General features: G+C 46.6%; 1 long non-coding RNA gene across 1 annotated transcript in view; it reads left to right on the forward strand.

Moving 5' to 3' along the window:
• Positions 1–20799, forward strand: part of LOC141051269 (uncharacterized) — an 80209-nt gene that overhangs the window by 42512 nt on the left and 16898 nt on the right. The window contains exon 2 of the long non-coding RNA XR_012220614.1: positions 5774–5808. This is a non-coding gene — a long non-coding RNA (uncharacterized lncRNA). The remainder of the gene's footprint in view (positions 1–5773; positions 5809–20799) is intronic.

A 20799-nucleotide genomic window follows, 5' to 3' on the forward strand; every position in this document is an offset into this window, starting at 1 on the left:
GCAGCTTTTAAGCCCGCAATAGCAGCCACGTGCACAGCAAGATCATTGTTGGTATGGCTAAATGACCTAGAGGACAATATTAAAAACGGAGTGGCCAGGAATAAACTCCTGTCCTCTATGCCCCTCATAAAAGGAGCAGCGGCCTTCCTCTCCGATTCCTCGGCGGACTCTCTCCGTTTGTCGGCTAGAGCAGCGGGGCTAACCAATGCAGGCCGGCGGGCCTTATGGTTGAAAGGGTGGAAAGGGGACACGCAGACAAAAACTAAACTGTGTGCTATACCCTGCCAGGGAAAGTACCTATTTGGTACGGAACTGGACGAGATTTTAACAAAAGCGGGAGAGAGAAAAAAAGGTTTTCCTAACCCGTATGTTCCCTTCAATAGGAGGTCCTACAGAAAGCCACCGTTTGGCAAAAAGAAGGACTTTAAACCCCAGGATCGCTGGGGAAATAAGGACCCCAAACAGAGGGGCAATCTATTCGGGAAGCGTCCCTTCAGAGGAGACAGGTTCCGCTAATACCAGTACACCGGTAGGTGGCAGACTACTGAAATTCAGCCACCAATGGGGGAAGGTAACATCAAACCCATGGGCCATTGATATAGTCTCATCAGGCCTAAAACTAGAATTTGTTCGGCATCCACCGAACTTCTTCCTATTGACTTCCATGAAGTCCCAGATACAGCAGGAAGCACTGGAGATGGAGATTGCAGTATTACTAACTAAACAGGTCCTAATAGAGGTCCCAGGGGACGAAGAAGGAATGGGCTTTTATTCTCCTCTATTTTTAGTCCCAAAACCAGATGGCTCTTTTAGGACCATAATAAATTTAAAGAAGCTTAATACCTTCTTAAGGCCGAGGCCATTTAAGATGGAGTCAATAAATTCTGCAATAAAACTTTTGTTTCCCAGGTGTTACATGGCAGTTTTGGACCTAAAGGATGCCTATTACCATCTACCCATATACCAAGAGCACCAGAAGTTCCTGCGGGTAGCGGTCTGGTTCAAGGGTCGGGTTCAGCATTTCCAGTTTGTGGCAATGCCATTCGGGCTATCCATGGCTCCTCGGGTATTTACCAAATTGATGCTGGAAGTGATGTCGTATGTAAGGCTGAATGACACACTAGTGGTCCCTTACTTGGACGACCTGCTCGTAGTAGGGAATTCTGTTTCTCAGTGCAAAACAAGAATGACCAAGATTATCTCATCCCTACAAACGCTAGGATGGCTAATCAACTGGGAGAAGTCCAGACTAGAACCAGTTACCTGTCAGAGGTTCCTAGGCCTGCAAGTAGATTCTGTAAGTCAGAAATGCTTTCTGCCAGACGCTAAAGCAGTGGCCATAATCAATAAGATACACGGAATACTACAGAAAGACCCGTAATATCATTAAGACAGGGTATGTCTTTGTTGGGGTCCCTGATATCGTGCATCCCAGCGGTGCAATGGGCCCAGTTCCACTCTAGAACACTACAGTGGACTATTCTGCAGGAAACAGAGAGACTGCAGGGGCGGTTGGAAGGGAGGATGTCCCTATCGCCAGAAGTTGTTAAATCCTTAAAGTGGTGGTTAAATCCTACCAATTTGTCTAAGGGAGTGCAATGGTGGGTAACTCCCTCCAAGGTGCTCACCACGGATGCTAGCCCCTGGGGCTGGGGGGCCCACCTGGAGGAGCACATGACACATGAAACCTCCTCTAATGTAAAGGAGCTAAAAGCAATTTACTATGCGATATCTCAATTTCTCCCGCAGTTAAGAGGAACCCACGTGAGAATCCAGACAGACAATACCACCGCGGTGGCCTATATAAACCGACAGGGAGGTACGCGGTCGGGACCGTTGATGTCTATCGCGGAAGAGATCCTAGAAATAGCCGAGGTACATCTTCACTCCTTGTCGGCACTCCACATAAGAGGAGTGGACAACTCTCAAGCAGACTATCTCAGTCGCCAGGTCCTATATCAGGGCGAGTGGGTCCTCAGCAGGCACGTCTTCGAGACGATAGCGACAGAATGGGGCAGACCGGAAATAGACCTGTTTGCTACCAGAGCCAACAGACGCGTAAAGAGGTTCGCTTCGTTCTACATGTCAGACAACCCAGACATTCTAGATGCCCTCCAAGCACCCTGGGCATTCCGGCTAGCCTATGCCTTTCCTCCAATGGTTCTACTTCCATCGGTAATCAGGAAAATAAGACAAGAGAGGGCGAGGGTCATCTTGATAGCCCCGTTTTGGCCCAAAAGGCCGTGGTTTTCATGGCTGAGAGCCATGTCAATAACCGACCCGTGGATCCTGCCGCTGCACCAGGACCTTCTCTCGCAGGGACCCTGCTACCATCCACAGGCCAAAGCCCTACACCTAGCGGCCTGGAATTTGAAATGGAACTATTGAAGCAGAAGGGCTTTTCTGAAAACCTAATTAATACCCTGCTACAAAGTAGGAAAGAGTCTACTACAAAAATATACGCTAAGGTGTGGAGGAAATTCCTTGCCTTTCACCCAGCAGAGCTAGCCGGTGAAGTACCCATTACGCCCATCTTAGAGTTTCTACAAAGAGGCCGAGAATTGGGCCTCTCAGTTAATACTCTAAAGGTCCATATATCGGCCCTAGGAGCTCTATTTAACTATAACGTGGCAGCAAATAGATGGGTAAACCGTTTTGTTTCAGCTTGTCAACGGTCAGAACCGGTGCATATTCCTCGGCTTCCGGCATGGAACCTTACTCTAGTCTTGGATGCCTTTACTCAGGCCCCGTTTGAGCCCATAAGCTCGACATCGGTGAAGTGCCTCTTATTAAAAACTGCTACATTAGTAGCTTTAGTATCAGCTAGAAGAGTAAGTGATCTTCATGCTTTATCAGTAGACCCTCCGTTTATGTCAATAACTCGAGACAGACTGATTTTGAAGACAAACCCGGCCTACCTTCCCAAACGGGCAACTAAGTTTCATAGGTCTCAGGAGATATGCCTACCCTCCTTCTATGAGAACCCGTCAAACCAGGACGAGGTGAAATATCACACCTTAGATGTAAGAAGAGCGGTACTAGCCTACCTTGATAGGACCAGTCCCTGGAGGCAGAGTAGGTCTCTTTTTGTCTCCTTCCAGGGCAGCAGAAAGGGGTCTGGAGTCACAACAGGCACATTATCCAGATGGATCAGAGATGCGATCACAATGGCATATCTGGCTAAAGGAGAAGAACCTCCGCCGGGGATTAAGGCGCACTCTACTAAAGCCATATCATCCTCCTGGGCCGAGAGGGCAAACGTCCCAATTGAACAAATATGTAAGGCTGCAACCTGGTCTTCTCCATCTACCTTCTATAGTCACTATGGACTAGATTTGTCCTCTACAGAGGATTTGACCTTTGGTAGATCGGTCCTTAACACGGTGTGCCCTCCCAAGTGATTATCTCTGGAAATCTCTCAGTGGGTGCTGTCGTGGCGAAGAGGAAAAACCGGATTACTTACCGGTAATACTCTTTTGTAGAGTCCACGACAGCACCCGCTCACTTACCCCCCCCCCCATAAAAATTTTTCACACATTGGTCTCCTTGGTGGTGGAGATTGTAATTAGAATTTAATATGTGATTAAACTTAGCGAATCTAAAGGCTATATGGGCAAGATATATGAATCGCCCAAGCAAAATGACTAAAACATGTATGGCGGTTCCTCCGTTGTTCTCGGTAATACAAACTGAGGGAGCGAGGGGGACCGCCCCATTTATCTCTCTGTAGGTTTCCTGTTCCTGGGGCGGATCCCCTCTCTCAGTGGGTGCTGTCGTGGACTCTGCAAAAGAGTATTACCGGTAAGTAATCCGGTTTTCCAACTCCCACATTCTTGCTTTCTCATTTTCATACTGCAGCATTAGTGATGGTGACCGTTTCTAATTACTAAGTTCTTAAGGCCCTTTTACATTTAGCGATGCACCAGCGATCCGACCCGGTCAGGATCGCTGGTGCATCGCTAAATGATCGCTAGTGAGCTTTCACACAGAAAGATCTCACAGCGATGCAGCAGCGATACAGCAGACGATACTCACCTTTCACACACAACGATCCTGATGTCCTCCTGCCCGCCTCCACGCATCGCTCGTCGGCACAGCAGGAAGCCCCAGCAGGAAGCTGATGACGAGAAATGGAGCCGGACATTCTCGTGCGATCATCGATAACCAGCGGGGGAGCCGGTCGGAGATAAGTATCACACATAGCGATATCGCTATAACGTCACAAGATCGTTGACGTTATAGCGATATCGCTATGTGTAAAACCCCCTTTAAGTGCAGAAATCAGAATATAGTTAATAAACAGTAATCCAAGGCTTCCTGTGAACTGCACTTGACCTTCAATTTTACAATTTCTCTGTATTGTTAGCAAAGGATATTTTTTCAGAACAAATGTTCTCGCCGTTCTATGTTACTGCATTCCACAAGACTGAATTCACAGTTCACTAGAGTTTCAGCAACTGCCAATTGAAAGAAAACTCGTATGAACTAAAATTGATAAAAATCTCAGAATAACGGCAACTAGAATTTTGCAAAATTGCACGTGGCTTAAGACTTGTAGCAATATTTTACTTTTCAGGCCACGTTCACACATTTCGTATGTGGTCAACATTTTACCTCAGCGTTTGTAAGCCAGTGGGTGATAAATACAGAAGTGGTGACGTGCTTCTATTATACTTTTCCTCTGATTGCTCCACTCTTGGTTTTGGCTACAAATACTGAGGTAAAAAAATGCAAATACTCAATGTGTGCACATGGCCTCAGTCAGTTAAATGTGCTTTTTTTTTTTTTGGTTCCATTTTTTCCCTGAGGAAAACAAGCTGCCTAATAATTCTGCACACCTTGATAAAGGGAGTTGCAGCCTTAGGCCGCATCCCCCTCAGTTCACAAATGAACTTTCCAAGCTTATACAGCATGGAGTTGGAAAATCAAGATAAAGATTAAAATAATGATGTGGTCAAAATAGTCACATGCCTAATGTGCATATGGTGTGCGAGTATTCCGTAGCATTTCCTCTTAAATTCAGTCACTTGGTATGGTGAATTTGGGTATTTTAATGAACTTGATATGATGTCCTCATTAGGACACGTGCATCCATTAAATGAAAAAAAAAAAAAATTCACGTGTCGGCTCAGTAAGAATGCTCTGTTTCTCTTCTGGGTTTATGACCTGAATGATTTATTTTGTAGAACACTGTGCACAGCCTTCAGTGGCTGAAACCTGAAGAATGAAAGCTGACGGGTGACTTCAGTTCATTGCCTTCCTTATACGGGAGTCATTGATGACGCCACTACAGAATCCTGGGTAGACCAGATTCCTTTTTCTTAGAAATTAAGATAGCAATCAGAAAATGGTTAACTAACAATGTCTTAGAACTTGATGTTTGGGTCCTGAGTTACCAAATGAAAGCTGGACATTTATGTAAGATGTAATATTACAGATGGTTTTGCTGCAACTCGGATCACCTCTGTTAAATTATTTTTACTGTAAGAGGATTTGTCATGGCAGTATAAAACCTACACAAACATATTAAATAGATAAAGGTGGAAAAACACTTTTACGTAGTATAGCATGAGTCAAGAATGACGTTGATGACAAATATAAAAATTTAGGGGCATTTTTTTCAACGGCTCTTCCTAAGTTGTAGTTATCATTGTTTTTTGACCTTCTGTAAGCTGGGATGGTACTTCTGTCTCCAGGTCATTGTGTCGGTGGGCCCAAAGCGTCCCTTTTATGTATCCAATCCATACTACAACTGTTCCTACTTCTTTTCCAGGTTGCACGATTGATCAAAAGATCGGATTCCAGTTGGTATGGACACTGATTTTATTTATTTTTTTTAAGGGCCACCGTGTTATAATTTACTTTATAAGGCATTGTGAATTATTAGCGCTCATGGTATATGTCGTAATTAGTTTTAAGGGGCACAGTAGATTAAGTGGCAGTGTGTGACACAGAAAGCTTGCAACATTCCGCAAGACACAGAGTGTGAAGCCGGTACTTACATGGCATGGGTGGACATACCGCCGGTTCAACCGGTGCGTTTCACCGGGGCCCAGAGGCTCCAGGGGACCCCTGCAGGGCGGCTAATGATGAGGGCAATCTGGCTGGTTTCTCCGGGCCCGAGGCTCCGGGGGGCCCCTGGCCAGATTGCCCTCTTGTGTAGCAGCGGGCAGGGAGAGATCCCAACAGCTCTGCTGCCTGCAAGAGAAAACAGCAGGAGCGGAGCTGCAAGGATCCTTCCTGCCAGGCGCCAGCGCTTCCTGTGTCTCTCTGATGCAGAGCAGCGCCGCTGAATGACGTCATCATTCAGCAGTGCAGCCGCTGTGCCAGAGACACAGGAAGCAGCCGGAGGGCGGAGGCGGTGATGCTGCGGAGCGGACATGTGAGGTACTGTGCTGCCTGTCACTGCTGCTGTCTGTGTGCGTGTGACTGTGTATGTGTGTGTATGTATGTAGTATGATGATGGGCGTAGGCAATGATGTAGTATGTGTGTATCGATGTGTGTGTAGGTGGAGAAGGCCATGATGGAGGTGATGGGGGAAAAGGCCATGATGGAGGTGATGGGGGGGGGGGGGGAAAGGCCATGATGGAGGTGTTGGGGGGGGGGAAAGGCCGTGATGGGGGGGGGAAAGGCCATGATGGAGGTGATGGAGAGAAGGCCATGATGGAGGTGATGGGGAGAAGGCCATGATGGGAGTGATGGGGAGAAGGCCATGATGGGGATGGTGTAGAAAGAGGAAATGGTGGAAAGGGCAATGATGGGGTGGGGGAAAAATCAATGATGGTGGTAGTGGAAAAGACAATGATGGGAGTGATGGGGAAGCAGGCAATGATGGGGGTGGTGGAGGAGAAGGAAATGATGGGGTGGCAGGGGAGAAAGCAGTGATGGAGGTGGGAAAGAGGGCAATGATGGGATGGGGGAGAGGACAATAATGGGATGCAGGGAGAGGACAACAATGAGGGGTGTAGGGGATTGGGATGGGAGGAAGGGGGACTTATAATGGACTTAGGAGCAGGGGGAGGAGGAGGAAGACATTATTATCGCTTATTATATCTAACACAGTCCCTTAGTATATAGTGTACTCACTTATTATGTCTAACACAGTCCCTTAGCATATAGTATACGTACTTATTATGTATAACACAGTCCCTTAGCATATAGTGTACTCACTAGTTCTGTATAACACCATCCTTAGTTACATAGTTTCCTCTTTTATCATGTATAACACCATCCCTTATTATGTACCATCCTCTCTAGTTATATATGGTGCCGTCCCTTATTATATAGCTTCCTCTGCTGTTATGTACAGTGCTGTCTCTTACATAGTGTATTCTTGTTAATTTTGTTATTAACAGTGCCCTCTTTTATTACATAGTCCCCTCTCTTTTTAGATATAAAATGACTACTGATGGAGGAGCTGGTGACCAGACGACCAGTCCGCCATCTCCTCCATTAGAAAGGAAGCTTTCCTAGCCATCATTGCATTATACAGCTAACTAGACAGGACGGTATGTAGTAAAAAACAGGGCTCTATATAATCCAATATGTAGGGAACAGTGCAGTACATAGCAAGAGAGGACACTACATAATAAGGGATGGCAATATAAGCTGTCAGTGTCTGCCCCTGTTACATGGTGCTGAGTATGTGACAGTATAATATATAGGATGCATAAAGAGCTGAGATGTCTGGATGTCAAACTTTGGAGAGGCAAGGCTTAGCTGGAAAAAGTGATGAGGACCTGGACCAGAGTAAGGACAATTTTGCCAATCAGAGATGCCATTGCTGGTAAGTCACTGAATGTCACAGCGACTTTCCCTGACACTGCATTAATACTGTACTCAAGGTCTGCTGCATTTTACCAGGCGAAACATCACTCTGCATGCCCTTACCAGTGGATCACACACTTGGAGCTACAGTCTCAAATGGTCTGTAGCAATCTTGATTGTGATATATGCTTAGTATAGTAGAAATAATGTTCTGAGGTTTCCAACATTGCAGCCATCCTTGATGCCATATTGTTACAAGTAGCCTTGGTTTGTATTCACAATATGACAGTGGTGCTGCATGCCAAAACATTTTTAGGACCCTTCCCCCACCACCTCACCCCTTCTCTGCTGCCAGAATGGACAGTGACAAGTGTGGTTCACATCAATCATTATCTTGCTGGTCATTCCACATACAGAACCTTGCATAGCCTTCCACCTAATTAACAAGGATGGAGATTCCAGAATCATGTTTGTCTCATTCGTCTGGACAGAACTCTCTGCAACTATCCTTTATTTTTACAAGAGGGAACAGCCCAGCTTTCTCATTTGCTGTATTTCCAAATAATTTAGGTATATTTTCATGTACGCTGTACTGAAAATAGTGAACACATTCTCAAACTAAAATTTTTTTCTTCTATTCAAAATCAATGAAAATGTAGCAAAGCAGCATATTAAAGAGAGAGATATTTGGAAGGTGGAGTAAAGTAAAAATAGAAGCTTAGATAGGCTTTCCTTCATCAGTGGAAAATATTCAATAGTCATCAAAAATTCACTTTTTCTTAAACGCATTATCTCAATGGGATGTATTTTTAACATCCTGGGAGTTATAACAGTCGCATGCTGCAAGAAGCATGCAAATGGTTGTTATTAAATGGGTGTCCAGTCCAAATTGATAAGTCTGCAGTCACTTTGTGTGACTACAGACTTGCGAATCCCCACAGCACACGCACTGTGCTCTGCGGGGACTCACCAGTTTCTGAGCCAGGACCTTAGGGTATATACAAGTCCATTGGGTGATGCAGTCAGTGTAGGAGCATGCTTTATTATATGTATGTGTGTATGTATATGTATATGTATGTGTATATATATATATATATATATATATATATATATATATATATATATATATATATATATATATATAAATAAATAAAATCAGCACCTCCTAGTGTGAACACGTGCAAGCTGTGAAAACTGCATGATATAGACAAAAAAAAGAACACAGCAGCACATGTGCATGATATATTATATAGTATTTTTCTAATAAAAAATATAAATCAATGTTTTCTTTTACTAACTTTTTAACATAGGAAAAAACGTACTAATTTATATATTTGCCAATAATCTCTACAGCGCTTTAGACATAATTATCACTGTCCCCTATATATATATATGTGTGTGTGTGCAAAATAAAGAAACAGCAAATTTTTTAATATATATTTGTCTTCAAGGAAAAGAAAGTGACATGAAATGCAAAAATTATACCAATAAAATACTGATCCTCCAGCAAAGAATTAGCTTTCTCACACCACTGTCAATAAAAGATTTAGAAAAGCTGTTCCTGTTAATTATGGTAACCCACCAAAATGTATATTCTCTATTACATAAATTTCCCCCCCAAGTAATAAAATATATAAGTTTTACAAATTTTGTCATCACCCTGTAAATACAGTAAAATAAATAAAAATGAGCTAAAGTTGCTGGGGTTATTTTTTAATCACTCTGCTTGCCTAAACATTGAATAGAAAGCAATCAATTAGACCAAGATGGTGCCAATAAAAACTACATATTGTCTCCTACAAAATAAACCTCATACAAGTCTTTAGACACAAATAAATTTAAGTAAAGAAAACATACTGAAGTGACAAAAATCTAAAAAAAAGAATTTAAAGGGATTTTATTGTACAAAACTAATGATGTGAAAAACCCACACAAGTTATATCACTGCATCTGTAGCAACACAAACAATGATTTTATTATGCTTTTTATCCATACATTTTATTTCTTTCCAAGTTAATATTGGAAACAACATGTAAAAAAAAAAAATTACAGAATAGTTGTTTTCCAGGTCATCAATCCTGACAGCACCTTGATGGACGTCATTCTTATCCTTACTGGGTTAAAAGGACCCTCCCATCTCCACCCCTCAGTGTCTTTTCTAAGAACCACACCAGGATTGATGCAACAAAATTTATCAATTATTCTTTATACAAACATTACATCACATAAGTATAGAATTTCTAAGAAGGGAGGGAACTAGCTGTGCTTTCAGGATGGATTCCTGTAAACACAAAGCTTGTAATGTGTCGAGAAGGCACTCAGATTTCACCATGTTGCGGCCCTACATATCTGATCCACTGATGCCCCCCCATTCTCTGGCCATGAGGTGGCTATGGCCCAAGTTGAATGCGCATTAAAAGTGTCATGATCCAGGACGGGGTTTCGCTTTGGCCCGTCCTGGTCAGACTGGGGGTTAATTGTTCTGCCTCTCTCTGGCAGAGGGCGGCTATTTAATGCTCACTGGACCTAGGTCCGGTGTCAGTTATACTCCTGCCCTCGGCTGAGTTAGTTGACCTCTTGTATACGTGTGCCTTGTGCCTGATAACTTGTTGCTTGTTTGATTGTGATCCGGTTCTGTCCCTGTTACGAGTTCTGCCTACCCCTCTTGTACCGCACCGCTCTCTCATGTATGACTCTCTGCTTGTGACTCAACTGCTCTCTGCTCGTCCCTTTGGTACCGCACCGCCCTCTTGTGTATGACCTTTGGCTTTGTCTGACCTCCTGTCTGTTTACCCCTCCTGTACCTCGTTTGCCCGTACTGTGTATGACCTCCGTTTTGCCCGACTCTGAGTTTTCTACCTTCTCGGAAAGCAGGACGCTAAGCCCTGCCCCCTTGCAGTCACATGACCGTAGCTCCTGTGCCAGCTTGCTAAACTTCATTGTTCAGGTCCTGTGCATCTGTACTTTCTGGCAGTTCTTGTCCCCAGGGGTCCCTACAGTGCGGGTGAGTCCCTGCTCAGCAGAGGCTGTACGCTGGCGCTGTCAGTATCCTGATATTATAACTGACCCATACTATTTTTTTTTTTTTTTCCTCTGCTCCCCTTCCCCTGTGTGTGATGGATCTTATGCACGCTCTTTCTGAGCAGGTAAAGCACCTGACTCAGATGTCTCAGAAACTCCTTGGAGAACGAGTCCTGGCTCAGTCTCAGCAGCTGATCGCTGACACTGTGCAGGGGGGCTTTTTTTTATCAGGGGCTCGGGATGCTACATTAGTTTCCTGTGAATCTCCAGTTAAGTTACCGGTTATCTTTTCTGGAGATAAAAAAGAATTCAGAGTTTTCAAGGAGGGCTGTAAGTTTTTTTTTTTTTTTTTTTCCTTTTTTTTTTTTCCATTAAGACCACACTCTTCTGGGGATGAAAGTCGGAGGGTGGGGGTCATTATGTCTCTGTTAAGGGGAGCTCCACAAGCTTGGGCTTTCTCCCTTCTGACCACGGCCCCTGAGCATATGACTGTGGATGCATTTTTTGAGGCCCTGGGGCATATTTATGATGAGCCTGATTGGATGCGTATGGCTGAGGACATGGTGATGAGTGTGTGCCAGAGGAAGCACTCAGCTGAGTGGCTTTGCTCGGAGTTCAGACGCTGGGCTGCTGAGGTCTGCTGGAATGATGCCGCCCTCCGGGGTTTGTTCCATAGAGGCCTGTCTGAACATCTGAAAGATGCCTTGGCTCTCCACCCTCCGCCTGATTCCCTGGAGGAGGCTATGACACAGGCTGTCCGAATGGATCTCAGGCTACGGGCAAGGGGAGTGATGCAAATTGAGACACCGTTATTCTCCCAAGGAAGGGGAGCCAGTCCTACGTTGGAAATCACGGAGATGGGAACCATCGACCTCAAAGAGAATTTTCCTGTTTGAATTCTGGGTGTCCTGGGGCGGATGAGACGATCCAGCGGTTGGGGGAGGTATGGCGGGAGGTCCAGAGTAACATTACGAAGGCCCAGGACAAATTTAATTTTTTTGCGGACAAAAAATGATCCGTGGGACTGTTGTTTCAGAGTGGGGATAAGGTATGGTTGTCCACCAAGAATATAAGGCTCAAGGTCCCCTCTGCTAAGCTTGGACCCAAGTTTATAGGTCCCTATGAAATTACCGAAGCAGTTAACCCGGTGGCTTTTCGGTTGCGTCTCCCACCATCTCTGCGGATCCCAAATGTTTCCCATAAGGCCCTTTTGAAACCTGTGAGGTCCGGTGGGGAGGGATCATCAGCTTCCCCACCACCGGTTTTGGTAGACAGGCAGTCGGAGTTCGAGGTGGAACGAATTGTCGACTCCAGGTTGGTCCGTCGTTCCCTTCAATATCTGGTACATTGGAAAGGCTACGGTCCTGAAGAATGCTCGTGGGTTCCTGCTCGATCGGTTCATGCGGATCGGTTGGTCCGAGCCTTTCACGCCAAGTACCCTGAGAGACTTGGGGTCCGGTGGCCCCCCATTGAGAGGAGGGTACTGTCATGATCCAGGACGGGGTTTCACTTTGGCCCGTCCTGGTCAGACTGGGGGTTAATTGTTCTCCTCTCTCTGGCAGAGGGCGACTATTTAATGTTCACTGGACCTAGGTCCGGTGTCAGTTATACTCCTGCCCTCGGCTGAGTTAGTTGACCTCTTGTATACGTGTGCCTGATAACTTGTTGCTTGCTTGATTGTGATCCGGTTCTGTCCCTGTTACGAGTTCTGCCTACCCCTCTTGTACCGCACCGCTCTCTCGTGTATGACTCTCTGCTTGTGACTCGACTGCTCTCTGCTCGTCCCTTTGGTACCGCACCGCCCTCTTGTGTATGACCTTTGGCTTTGTCTGACCTCCCGTCTATTTACCCCTCCTGTACCTCATTTTCCCATACTGTGTATGACCTCCGTTTTGCCAGACTGAGTTTTCTACCTTCTCGGAAAGCAGGACGCTAAGCCCCGCCCCCTTGCAGTCACATGACCGTAGGTCCTGTGCCGGCTTGCTAAACTTCAGCGTTCAGGTCCTGTGCATCTGTACTTTCTGGCTGTTCTTGTCCCCAGGGGTCCCTACAGTGCGGGTGAGTAACTGCTCAGCAGAGGCTGTATGCCAGCGCTGTCAGGATCCTGATATAACGCCTTCAGAGGAGATCTTCCCTCAGCCTCGTAGGCCAGACCAATTGTGGATCTTATCCACCTTGCTATGGTGGATTTTGTCACTTTTTTACCCCTATTTGATCCCCCATACTGCACCAATAAGTTTGTGTCCTGTCTCCAGTCCCTGGTTACCTCCAGGTAGTGGAGAACCGTCTCCCAAACATCTAAACAATGAAAGGACTATTCTTTTAGGGTTTTTAGGATGCTGGCATAAGGAGGGGGAGAACAACTTCTTGGATCATAATCGGGGTTGATACCACTTTAGGGAGGAATGCCGGGAGGAGCCTCAGGACCAGTCGGTCCTCAAATGTCTGTAGATACGGGTCCTTGATGCACGGGGCCTAAAAGACCCATTTTAAATGAAAGTCTGCTAATGTCCACATCGTATACTGGCTCGTATGGATGTTTGCAAAGTGCATTGAGCACCAGGTTTAGATCCCAAGGTGGGACAGATTTTCTCATTGAAGGTCTCAGGAGAACCTAGCTATCCAGGGATGGGTAGATATGGGAGAGTCGAAAAATACACTAAGGGCTGAAATCTGCACTCTCAGGGTACTTGGTCTAGAGATGAGCGACTTTGGCTTTTTTCGGGTCTAGTCGGGTTTCATGAAACCCGACTTTCTCAAAAAAGTCGGGTCGAACGAAATCGGCCGATTATCGTGAAAAGTCGAAGGCCAACTGAAACACGAAACACAATGCAAGTCAATGGGGAACCAAGGTTGGCAGGAAGTTGAGGACAGGAAACACACCTACAGTGCCCATTTTAATGCCAAAAACATCAATTCTTATTACTTAAGCTTGTCAACCTTAATTTACTTTATATAAAAATTGTTAGGCATTGAAAACTGGGGGTTATTTGGCTAAAGTTGTGGCGGGGGTAGGGCTGGCTCCAGATTTTCGTGGGCCCAGGGTCAAAGAGTGTCAATGGGCTCCTTTGACACATGCCACAATTCATGATCCTCTGATAACGTAGAGAAATAGCGGTATAATACAATGAAAAATACTTCACTACTTATATCTCATGACTGATATCCATTTTAAATTCTCCAATAGCTCCAAAAATGGACAGTATATTACTCCATACAGTATTATGGCCACCGCATAGTGCGCTATACAGAGTAATGAGGCACATACACTCACTGGCCACTTTATTAGGTACACCATGCTAGTAACGGGTTGGACCCCCTTTTGCCTTCAGAACTGCCTCAATTCTTCGTGGCAGAGATTCAACAAGGTGCTGGAAGCATTCCTCAGAGATTTTGGACCATATTGACATGATGGCATCACACAGTTGGCGCAGATTTGTCGGCTGCACATCCCTGATGCGAATCTCCCGTTCCACCACATCCCAAAGATGCTCTATTGGATTGAGATCTGGTGACTGAGGAGGCCATTTGAGTACAGTGAACTCATTGTCATGTTCAAGAAACCAATCTGAGATGATTCGAGCTTTATGACATGGCGCATTATCCTGCTGAAAGTAGCCATCAGATGCCTGTTCTTAGCTGAGAGGAGTGGTACCCAGTGTGGTCTTCTGCTGCTGTAGCCCATCTGCCTCAAAGTTCGACGCACTGTGCGTTCAGAGATGCTCTTCTGCCTACCTTGGTTGTAACGGGTGGCAATTTGAGTCACTGTTGCCTTTCTATCAGCTCGAACCAGTATGCCCATTCTCCTCTGACCTCTGGCATCAACAAGGCATTTCCGGCCACAGAACTGCCGCTCACTGGATTTTTTTTCTTTTTCGGACCATTCTCTGTAAACCCTAGAGATGGTTGTGCGTGAAAATCCCAGTAGATCAGCAGTTTCTGAAATACTCAGACCAGCCCTTCTGGCACCAACAATCTTGCCACGTTCAAAGGCACTCAAATCACCTTTCTTCCCCATACTGATGCTCGGTTTGAACTGCAGGAGATTGTCTTGACCATGTCTACATGCCTAAATGCACTGAGTTGCCGCCATGTGATTGGCTGATTAGAAATTAAGTCTTAACACACAGTTGGACAGGTGTACCTAATAAAGTGGCCAGTGAGTGTATATTTCTCCATACAGAATCATTGGTCCCATATAATGTTTGAAACAGCATATGATGAGCTCCACATAATGCTACAGTATATATTGGTCCCCATGGATGAAGCTCCACTGTGTTATGGGCCCAAATAATGCTCCATATATAATGGGCCCCATTTCTAATGCTCCAGTGCATAATGGGCCCTGTAAATGCTGCTCCAGTGTCTGATGTCCACCTTTGGAATGCTCCAGTGTATGGTGGGCCTCATATATCATTCTCCAGAGTATAGTGCTCCCCAAAAATAGCTGTCCCAACATTGAAAACAATTAAATAAGTCTCCTCGCCGGGGAATCCCTGTGACGCAGTTTGCCAGCTTCCGTATTAAGGCCTTAATATCAACCAATACCTCACTTATATTGATATGTTTTTGTGCACTTTTTATATTTCTTTCAGGGTGCAGTTGGGCCCAAATGGTTCTGCAAACTTGTGGCCTCTGTTCACACAGGATGCATTCTAGTTGGCACTGGGCAGCCCCACAATATGGTGTTACTAAGAGGTTGTGAACCAGAAGCCCTGCATTCCCTATGTGAACACTGCCACATGCGGATTATTTCTTCTGCACTGGTGTACCACATGGCCTATCCCTGATAGTAGGCTGGCTGTGTCATTTGGCATTTATGCACCTGTGCAGCTGCCATTTTACTTGGGTCCGCTGCACCCTGTATTAGTGCAGATGCATTTAGGCCTGTCTGGTTTGTATCGGAATCCCTGTACTAGTCTGGACTCCTCGTCGTCCCCATCTTCCATCTCACTGCACTTGGACTGTTTAGGTAGCGGGCGTACAGACATGATGTCATCGCGCTCTCTGACCACAATGTCACTGTCAGGGAACACGGAAGACGTCACGGCGGTGGAGCAGGGAGAGGTAAGTATTTCAACTTTGCAACTGCTGTGATCCTGAGCAAGCAGGGGGGGCCCACTCGTTGGCAACGGCAATGGCGCAGGGCCCCTCATAGTACGCCGGTGTGTCTGACGGCGGGTGTGCACCCCCACCATCAGAGACACTTGATTCTACTACGGGGGACCTTGTGCCAGTGCCATTGCTAAAGAGTGTGCCCACCCACCTGTCCAGGGCAACGGCACTCGCATGGGTGCGTGTGCCAGGTGGTGACCCCAGTCTTGTGGGGGGAGGCAGCCCAGTTGGGGAGGTGGAAAAATTGGCATATGTTGATGATGGACATTCAGCAGCTGCAAATGGAGTAATTGGAGAAGTCCGCGGAAGAGGAGGACAAAAGCAAGCCATTTTTCTGGCAACCTACGTGTCAGCAGGGGAGGGTGGGGCAAAATCCTTTGAAACCCATGCTTGGTTCAATTTAATGAAGGTTAGATCATCAACATTTTGGGTCGACAGATGGGACCTTTTTTCTGTCAGGACTGATCCAGCAGCACTGAAGACTCGTTCAGATAACACCTTAGCAGCAGGGCAAGCGAGCTCCTGTAAGGCATATTGTGCCAATTCAGGCCAGGTGTCAAGTTTACTGGCCCAATAGTCAAAGGGGAATGACCGGTGAGAGAGAACATCGATATAGGAGGAGAAGTAGTTTGTTACCATAGTTGACAACTGCTGTCTCCTGTCACTTTCGATCGATGTAGTATAGCCAGTCGTTTGAGCGGTACTTGAAAAATCAGTCCACAACATGGTCATGAATCCCCTGTCCCCAACGCCACTTTGGCTGTGTGCAGCACAAACACCTCTTCCATGTTGCCCCCTACGGCTCGTTGGAAAAACATCACCGCCGCTGTGTGCTGGGAATGCCGCAAACAAACGGTTTACCAGAGTTACTTGTTAGCCAATATTAGCTCTAGGTTCTCCTGTGGCATGATGTTTTGGAATTTGCCTTTATAGCGTGGATCCAGGATGCTGGCCAACCAGTAGTCATCATCGTTCATCATTTTGGCAAATGCGGGGGTCCCTTTTTAGGATCTGCAAGGCATAATCAGACATGTGGGCCAATGTTCCTGGTGTCAATGATGCACTGCGAGTGCTGGGTGGAGGAGCACTTTCTGGCAAATCCACATCCCTCCAGTCACGCACAACCCTGTACCTGACCTTGCCACGCCAACATTTTTTCTTGCCCCCTGAGAAGCATCCTCCTCCCCAAAATAATCATCATCCTCCTCCTCCTCCTCTTCCTCTTCTTCCTCCACCTCGTCCACGAGACTTCCCTTAGCAGACAATGGCTGACTGTCATCAAGGCTTCCCTCCTCCTCTTCCTCCTCGGCTGCAGACGCCTGCTCCTTAATGTGTGTCAATGTTTGCATGAGCAGACGCATAAGTGGGATGCTCATGCTTATGATGGCGTCGTCTGCACTTACCAGCCGTGTGCATTCCTCAAAACACTGAAGGACTTTACAGAGGTCTTTCAGCTTCGACCACTGCACACCAGACAACTCCATGCCTGCCTGCAAACTGCCTGCCCGTGTATCCTCCCACAAACGAATTACAGCCTGCCTCTGTTCGCACAGCCTCTGAACCATGTGCAGTGTGGAGTTCCACCTTGTTGCAATGTCGATAATTAGGCGGTGCTTGGGAAGGTAGAGCAATCGCTGCAGCTTCTGCATATAACTGGAGTGTATGGGCGACCAGGGGATGTGCGAGCACAGTCTTCGCACCTTATGGAGCAGGGTTGTTATCTCCGGATAATTATTGAGGAAGCACTGCACCACCAGGTTCAAGGTGTGAGCCAAGCAAGGTATCTGTCTGAGTTTTGAAAGGGCTATGGCTGCCACAAAATTCCGGCCGTTATCACTAACTACCTTGCCTGCCTCAAGATGTAGACTGCCCAGCCATGACTCAGTTTGTCGCTGCAAGTAGTCGGCCAGTACCTCCGCAGTGTGTCTTTTGTCGCCCAAACACATCATCTTCAACACAGCCTGCTGTCGCTTACCACTAGCTGTTCGATAGTGGGACACCTCGTGTGCAACACTGGCAGCTGCGGATGGAGTGCTCGTGCGACTGCGCTCTGTGGACGAGCTTTCGCTTCTGGAGGAGGAGGAGGGTCAAACGCCTACAGCCAACTGTTACCTATACCGTGGGCTAGGCAGCACTGTCCCACCACTGCTGTCCCCTGTGGACCCTGCATCTACCACATTAGCCCAGTGCGCAGTGATGGACACGTAACGGCCCTGGCCATGCCTACTGGACCATGCATCTGTTGTGAGGTGCACCTTTCCACTCACTGATTGCTTGAGTGCATGGACAATGCGGTCTTTCACATGCACGTGGAGGCCTGGGATGGCTTTTCGCAAAAAGAAGTGCCGACTGGGTAGGTCATAGCGTGGTACTGCATAGGCCATGAGCTCGCGGAAAGCTTTGCTTTCAACCAACCAGTAGGGCATCATCTCTAATGAGATTAGTTTGGCAATGTGGGCATTACGTGGATGAGAGGATGAGTACTTTCTTGTCCTACTCATAGTCTCTGGTAGGGTGAGCTGGACTTGAGAGCTGCATATGGTGGAACTAGCGGTGGACATGGCGGACTGAGAGAGGGTTGGTGATGGTGTTCGGGGTGTTACTGATGGCCTAGATTCAGTCTTTCATAGCAATGACATTGTGATTCCATGACTGCTTTACCCTTGCGACGACACCTCGAAATTTGTTGCTGATGGTGTGCTAACCGGTGGGCTTACAGTGGGGGAAGCGATGTAGCGTTGCTGACTACCTTTATTCGGAGCAGGTGCACGTGTGGTACGTGAGGTTTGGTAGTCCGTCCACGCTTGCAAGTGCATGGTGGTTAAATGTCTAAGCATGAAACTAGTATTCAAATTTCTCAGATTTTTCCCTCGGCTAAAGGTCTTTCCGCACTTCTTACAGATAACCTTTGCCTGATCATTAGGATTTTGTTCAAAAAAGTGCCACTCTGCACTCTTCCTAATATGGAAGACATTTTGAGACCTTGCACCCTGTGCTAATTTGACCGTCTGGCCAAGCTGTCCTGCAACTCTTTTGGTTTTTGTAGCATGTTTTTGGACTGCTACGGTCCTGCCAGATAACAGCTGTTGCAATGTCATTGCCTGCTGCGGATCCTCCTCCTCCTCTTCTGAGCTATTGGCAGCGGCACCCTCTTCCCCCCAATGGATGCCAATGTGGGTCAAAAACTGGGTCATCCATCACCTCTTCTTCAATTTCATGTGCACCTTCCTCTGTGTCACCATGTAAGGGGCACCTGAGTTTCATCAGGGTCTGATTCTGCCTCAGTACACTGCGAGGACAATGTAGTGCTCTGAGTGAATGTACCAGCAGAAAAATCTAGCAGTGGCTGTGCATCAGTGCACTCCATGTCAGATTCATCTTGGACTGGGAAATTCACGATTTGACTTGCTAACCCAGGCATGGTATGTGAAAAGAGCTCCATGGAGTAATCGGTAGTGTGGCCTGCCACATCCTTCACTTTTGGTAGGGGTGAAGGACAAAAGGAAAGGTGTTGTTCCTGACCAGGAGCCTCCTATGACGACTCAGAGCTTTTATTTTTTGAAACTTCAGAAGAGGAGGCGAGAGAGCTGGAGGCTGTGTCAGCAATGTAAGCCAAAACTTGTTCCTGAAGCTCCGGCTTTAAAAGTGGTTTACCTACTCCCAGAAAAGAGAGCCTTCGAGGCCTTGTGGAGCCAGACGATGATGCAGGCTCAACACCTCCTGCCTTAGGTGCTATTGTGCTTTTGCCACTACCAACAGATGCAACACCACCACCACCACCATCGGGACAAGCTGGCAACCCCCGCCCACTTCCATGGCATCTTCCACGATACTTGCTCATTTTTGTGAAAATGTACCCAAAATACCACCAGCTATATGGTACTGTAAAAGAAGGTAGAAGGTGTATCTACTATTTGTGAGAATTTGAATCTCACTAGAGATTTGAGGACGCTGAACTATTGTCTCTGGCCCAGTAGAGATTACACCTCAATGTAACAGGCGGAAATTGGATGGTGTATGACACGGTGTAGGGTGTCTATAGGATTGGTGAGATTTTGAATCTCACTACAGATTTGAGGATGCAGAATTATTGTCTCTGGCCCAGGAAAGATTACACCTCAATGTAACAGACTGAAATTGGATGGTGTATAGGGCCTGTCACACTAAGCGATATCGCTATAACGTCACTCGTTTTTGAGACGTTATAGCGATATTGCTAGCGATATCGCTATGTCTGATGCTTACCTCCGACCACTCCCCCGCTGGTTATCGCTGATCGCGCGAGAACATCCTTTACTGTTTCTCGTTGTCAGCTTCCTGCTGTGACGACGAGCGACGCGTGGACGCGGGCGGGAGGACGTCAGGATCGCCTCGTCTGACAGGTAAGAAGCAACCCCCGACCCCTGCGATGTCGCTGGTGAGGTCTGCCTGTGTGGCAGCTCACTAGCGACCACTTAGCGATGTACCAGCGATCTTGACAGTGTCATATCGCTGGTCGGGATCGCTGGTACATCGCTAAGTGTGACAGTACCTTACGACAAGGAGGAGAGTGTCTATAGTATTGGTGAGAATTTGGATCTCACTAGAGATTTGAGGACGCTGACAATAATGTTCTCAGTCCAAGTATGGACGCAGGCAGCCTAATAAGCTGGACTGCTGCACAGTGCACACACAAAAGGGTGGAAAAATGAACGCATGGTAACTGTGCAGAAAAGAGGAAGAAAAGTATTTTTGCTTTTAAAAAAGCAGTTTGCATAGCAGTGTGCAAACAGCAATGCAGCTATCAGGGAGCCTTATAAGGCAGCCTAATAACCAACAGAGCTGATGCACAAAAATATAGCCTCCCCTGTCACTGCACACAAAGTGTGTTGTAAGTGGAAATCGCTAACAGCAGA

This window comes from Dendrobates tinctorius, unplaced genomic scaffold, assembly GCF_039654945.1.
Source record: "Dendrobates tinctorius isolate UK_male_01 unplaced genomic scaffold, ASM3965494v1 ptg000156l, whole genome shotgun sequence".
Taxonomy (NCBI): domain Eukaryota; kingdom Metazoa; phylum Chordata; class Amphibia; order Anura; family Dendrobatidae; genus Dendrobates; species Dendrobates tinctorius.